This window comes from Grampus griseus (assembly GCF_964374135.1).
Source record: "Grampus griseus genome assembly, chromosome: 20".
In the NCBI taxonomy this organism is placed as follows: domain Eukaryota; kingdom Metazoa; phylum Chordata; class Mammalia; order Artiodactyla; family Delphinidae; genus Grampus; species Grampus griseus.
The window spans coordinates 5,453,670-5,459,761 of record NC_139014.1 but is presented as its reverse complement, the minus strand read 5'-3'; positions in this window follow the sequence as shown (position 1 = coordinate 5,459,761).

The window sequence follows — 6,092 nt, the reverse complement described above, 5'->3', positions numbered from 1 at the left end:
AGTCATGCAGCCACTCTGTGCCTCATCCTCCCCATCTGTTAAATGGGCATCGTGCTGTTCTTACAGGGCTGGGCTGCAGACACAGTCACTGCTGTGGTGTTTGCCAAGGTTTTTTTGGTTTTTATTTATTTATTTATTTGTTTGGTTGCACCAGGTCTTAGCTGCGACAGGCGGGCTCCTTAGTTTCGGCTTGCCGGCTCCTTAGTTGCAGCACGTGGGCTCCTTAGTTGTGGCAGGCAGGCTCCTTAGTTGCGGATCCAGGGCTCCTTTAGTTGCGGTTCGCCAGCTTCTTAGTTGGGGCACCCAACCTCCTTAGTTGGTGGCATGCAAACTCCTAGTTGCGGCACGCATGTGGGATCTAGTTCCCTGACCAGGGATCGAACTCGAGCCCCCTGCATTGGGAGCGCGGAATCCTATCCACTTCGCAACCAGGGAAGTCCCCCAAGTTGTTATTAAACCGAGGGAGGTACCGGACCCGGACCGTGTGGGGCTGCAGCCGGGAAAGGTGCCACCCTCCTTCCCCTCGTCCCTTTCACCATCTGACCTGGAGAATCAACTTACAGGGGGTGTGGTCTCCGTTCAGCCTCGTGGCCCTGGTAGGTAGACTCTGGTGTCCCCATTTTATAGCAGAGATGTGCTCCAGAGGCCACATGGCCACCTTCTCCAAAGTCACCGAGTGGCAGAGTCAGAACGTTACTGATTCGAAACCCTTTCCACACTCACAGGCACTTCAAAGCTTCTTTATTTGGGGAAGTGAGAAGGGGGTGTGTCAGCCCTGGGTGGGACCTGGGAACCCCTCCAGCCCCTGGTCCAGCTCCTCCCTCACCTCTTCCCCTCTGACGTGGGCACGTCTCTAAGGAGAGAACGTCAGCCTGGGTGGGTCCGTCTCTGCCCCTGAAGCCCCTTGTATGCCCTCCTTTTCACCTGGGGGCCCCAGTGCAGCTGAGTTCCAGGAAACCCTGCCCCTCTCCCGGGGAGAAATTTGGGCATGTAGTCAGCCTCCCCCTGGGAAGCAATTAGAAGCATAATTAAAATGTCGCCCAGGTCCCTCTGTCCCTAGATTGGCTCATTAGAGGTAATGAGGGATGTGGCTAAGACAAGAGTTATGAGTAGGTGGGGTGGTGGCCCCGGGGGAGGGAGGGGGGATGGGCACACACCCAAGCCCAGCGGGAGTGATGGGGTCCCCCAGCTCTGGGGGGAAGGCTCAGGGGGATGGTACCTGGGTGACAGCTGTGCCTCCCAGAAACTGTACCGCCCACCCCCCATTCCACCCACATCCACTCACCCAGGTTCTTGAGGGTCTGGGAGCAGCCAGCCTCCCCAGGGCTGCAGACCTGCTTTTTGACTTGATGGGAAAGCGCTAGCTGTTTGGGGAGACCCAGGGGCCAGCTGGACCCACACTTTGGGAGCACGCTTTCTGACTGGGGGCTCAATGGGCGCGCCAGACAAGCATGGGATAACCAGACGGGACGAGCCTAGCCACCAACTCTAACCTTGGTTTGCTGTGTGGACTTGGGCCAGTTATTTTCCCTCTCTGGGCGGCTTCAGTTTCTCCATCTTTACAGTTAGGCACTAGCTCAGTCGTTTTCAGCTTTTTACCAGAAGTTCTGTTTGTCATGAGGTACCCAAACAGACTGAACAAGAGCTTCCCTGGTTGGGGGCGGATCCTTTCTCCCTCCCCTTTGTCTCTGGGTTTTGCCGGAGAAGCCTAGGGCCCCCTCAGGGCACATCTTACCCTAAAGATGTTCTGTAGGGCCCCTTCTACCTCTGACAACTCAAAGCAAGAGCTGGGAACTCTTTCTGGGTAATCATTTAGTAATTTTAATTCAGATCGCAGTGAATACTTCCAAAAATGTGATGGGACCCCAAAACCTTCTGCTTCAGGCAAGGCTGCAGTCATGGCCCAAAGATGCTCTGGGATGAGTCCCACCCTGGTCCAGCCATCACTGGGGTGTCTCCCCGCCGCCTCCCCAGCTCCTCAAGGAGTTCTGTTCTAATCTGTTGGGTACATGCTGTTCTGCACTGTTCACATGATAAGGGCTATGTGTTCTAGGACTGCCACTGGCCCACCGGGCTAGCAAGTGGAGGAAGTGGATACGGACCCACGCGCGGGCTCCAAAGCCCTTCCTTGCAATCACTGTCCCAATCTGGTGATGTCCGCTTTGGGGCCCGAAATGACCAGGCGGCGCCAGTGACCTGCTGGGCAGAGCAGTGCAGAGAGAGGCCGAGCTGACAGCCCCGCTGGTAGGGGTGTGCCCAAGAGAAAGGGGGCTGTGCTTCCTGCCAGGTGAGGCGCTGGCAGCTCCAGGACCCTTTCAGCAGCTACTGCTGCTTTCCATCATCCAAAGGGCCCCGCAGGTAGTGCCAAGTGTGCTGAGCAGAGCAGCCCCTGCCATTCCCAGGGTCACTCAGGGCTGGCCTCTGTCTCTGTCCACAGCCTCAGGGCCATGCTCCTGCTGGGGTCCAGGCTGGTCCCATAGGGCTCCCCTTCGACTCCATTCTCACACCCCAGCCACCCCCTCCTCTTCACCAGGGTTGCACCATGTTCTCAGAAGAAAGTGGACACAAGGGATAGGAAGGGAATAGAGGGGTTCAGGGCACCTGCGGGAAGGGGGTTCGTAGGATCTTCACATTTTAGCATCTGGTTCACCACCAGCCTCCACCCATTTTACAGTTGGGAAGACAGAGGCTGGAGAAGGCGGCACTGGCTGAAGTCTGGTGAGTGGAGCAGAGCAGAGGCTGTGAGATGGACGGGGCTGGGTTGGCTCTGTGGTGTGACAGACGAGGGAAAGGCTGAGCCGGTAGACTGCGTGGGGCAGACCTGGGAGTGCGGTCCTTGTCGGGGTGGCAGAGGGGGCGGGGTTGGCTATTTCAGGTGTGTGTGTGGCACCCCCACCCTTCCCCGGCTTACCTCGGCCTTCACACAGCAGCCTCCCAAATGCCCGGACTCCACACTTGGGCGGGGACCCTTCCTGGCGCAGCGCTAACCTGCATGCAAAGTATCCCTGGACCCCGGAGACCCTGAGTTAAGATGCAGGAAGGCGTGGATAAACAACAAGGTCCTACTCCATAGCACAGGGAACTATATCCAATCTCCTGGGATGAACCATAATGGAAACCATAATTAAAAAAAGAACGTATCTATGTGTACAACTGAGGCACTTTGCTGTACAGCAGAGACTGGCGCAACACTGTAAATCAGCTCTACTTCAACAAAAAAAGAAAGAATTTTAAAAAAAAGATGCAGGAAAGCAAGTTAGGAATAAAAGCAGGAGAGCTTATCTCTCTACTTCCCCTTTGCAGGCTTCTCAAGGCCTTGTGGCTTCCTGCCAACAGCCAGATGGGAGACTGGGAAGAACGCTTTGGGGGAGGAAAGGTATTTGCAGGCAGATGGAGGTTGGAGGCTTTGCCTCTGAAGCCTGTTGCTCTTACACACGGAGCTTCTGTTCTCCAAGACGGAGACTCCCAGGAGAGGCAGGAGGAGCCAGGGAGAGCTGCCTTCCCGGCGGGACTCCAACCCTGAAATGAACTTGCTCTGTTAAAAAATGCCCACCAAGGGCTTCCCTGGTGGCGCAGTGGTTAAAAATTTGCCTGCCAATGAAGGGGACACGGGTTCGAGCCCTGGCCCGGGAAGATCCTACATGCTGTGGAACAGCTAAGCCCGCGGGCCACAATTGCTGGGCCCGCGTGCCACAGCTATTGAAGCCCGCGCGCCTGGAGCCTGAGCTCCGCAACAAGAGAAGCCACCGCGATAAGAAGCCCGCGCACCGCAGCGAAGAGTAGCTCCCGCTCGCCGCAACTAGAGAAAGCCCACACGCAGCAACGAAGACCCAACACAGCCAAAAATAAATAAATAAAATAAAATCTATCTTAAAAAAAAAAAAAAGGCCTGCCAAGCCCACAGGGCTCTGCTGAATTTTGTTTTGTTTTGTTTTGATTTGTTTTTACCCTGCTTTGTTCCAAAAAGGATTGGAGGCAGCTTACAAAAATACTTAAAATACAGTAGGACAAAAAATAGATCAGAGAGAAAACAAGCCTTGAACAAACAGAACAATGAACCAAGAGTGTGGTACACAGAAATGTGCTCAAAGTGGACTGAAAATTGGGCTCTGAGCTTCCTATCAGTCAAAGCGAAAAGGGAAATCCACCCGTTACAAGACTCATGAAGTCTATGAGGTTGGAACAATCCCAAAAGAAGCTTTTTCCGACACTGAGGTCTGAGAGGGATCCCTGTGAGATCTCTGAAGGGGACAGGGGTGGGGTCCCAGTCAGTGTCTTCAAAACAGTCTCATAACAGATAAGGGCATCAAACCCCATGAAGCTGCATTTCCGCTCAGGGTAAATCAAAGACTTGATGCAGATCAATAAAACCAACTCTATGGCGCGTCAGACCCAAGCCGTCCAAGTCATTCATCCAAGAGATGCAATTTATTTATTTATTTACGGCTGCGTTGGGCCTTCGTTGCTGCGCGCGGGCTTTCTCTAGTTGCGGCGAGCGGGGGCTACTCTTCGTTGAGGTGTATGGGCTTCTCATTGCGGTGGCTTCTCTTGTTGTGGAGCACGGGCTCTAGGTGCGCAGGCTTCAGTAGTTGTGGTGCATGGGCTCAGTAGTTGTGGCTCGCAGGTTTTAGAGCGCAGGCTAGAGCTTAGTTGTGGCGCACAGGCTTAGGTGCTCCGTGGCATGTGGGATCTTCCCGGACCAGACCTCGAACCCGTGTGTTACTATGTGGGTATTATTTGAGAAGCAGCCACACGGAGGTGGCTTTCTAATTTCTCATCCTGGGGTCAGAGTGAGGAGTGTGTTGAGAAGGTCGTCCCACAGTGTGATGGTATTAAGAGGCGGGGCCTTGGCGAGGTGATTAAGTTTAGATGAGGTCATGAGCGTGGGGCCCCCATGATGAATTAGTGTCTTTATAAGAAGAGGAAGAGAGACCAGAACACGTTCTCTATCTGCCATGTGAGGACACAGTGAGAAGGCAGCCCTCTGCAAGCCAGGAAGAGAGCCTTCACCAAAAGCCAGCCATGCTGGTACCTGCATCTTGGACTTCCAGCCTTCCAAACTGAGAGAACTAAATATTTGCTGTTTATGCCCCGTCCGTGGATCCCGAGCTGACTGAGACAGTGGGTGAGTCCCCACGTGCTTGGAACCGTTCATCTAGATGGGGAGTCGTGGGCCAGAGATGGAATTCAAAGCCAAGCGAAGGAGCGAGAGCAAGGGCAGCTGGGTGGATTTGATGAACACCCGACAGGAGGGAAGGTCAGGGTGGGTGAGCTTCTCCCCCGGGGCCCTGCTGTATCCCCCGCCCCCCACCCAGGGGTCAGAGTGGTTTGTCCAGGCAGGGAGCGGGGAGGAGTTGCCCTCTGCTTGCCCGCTCCTGCCACCCACACCCGCTGGGCTTTGTACACAGCATGGGCACCATTGACTCCCTGTCAACAGTCAGGCCCTGGAGGGTTTTTCCATCTGTACCCTGTCTGTGTGCCTTGTGACCCAAGAATCATTTAGAGATAACAGACCAGAGGGCAGTCTTTCGTGATGAAAATGGACTTTTTCTTCCCAACTCCATTGACCCAAAGGCAGGTCAAACCTGTGACCTTGACCCCAATTCATCACAGTGAGTGCACCAGGCCGGGGCAGGGAGAACCAATCCATCACGGTGTCGGCGACCAGCTGGCGGCCTGTGTTCTAGAAAAACCTTCCCCTCCCTCCTCCAAGTGAGGGTGAGGGGCTCATGCACCCCAGGAGGTACACAGGACCATTCACCGGGACGCAGGAATAGATATTAGAACTTTGCTCATAATTATGGTTTATCTTGACTTTCTACCCTGAGCAGACCCAGTGCTGCCAGCTCCTTCTGTGAGTCCCAAGGCCTCAGAGTCAAGGCCCTTCCCAAGCCCCCAGCTCCTTGAACCTCTTTCAACAGCCGACCTGCCAGATTCAGCCCTGCAGAACCAGAAGCGGTTTCCCAAATGCACTGCTGCTGCTGGGAACATTGTCCTTTACCACCTTGACAACGCTCTACCTGTCACAGCTGTGTTTCTCATCCTCGCAGAAACCTGTCCTTGCCATCCAGGTGAGAGCTAAGTGGTCTTGT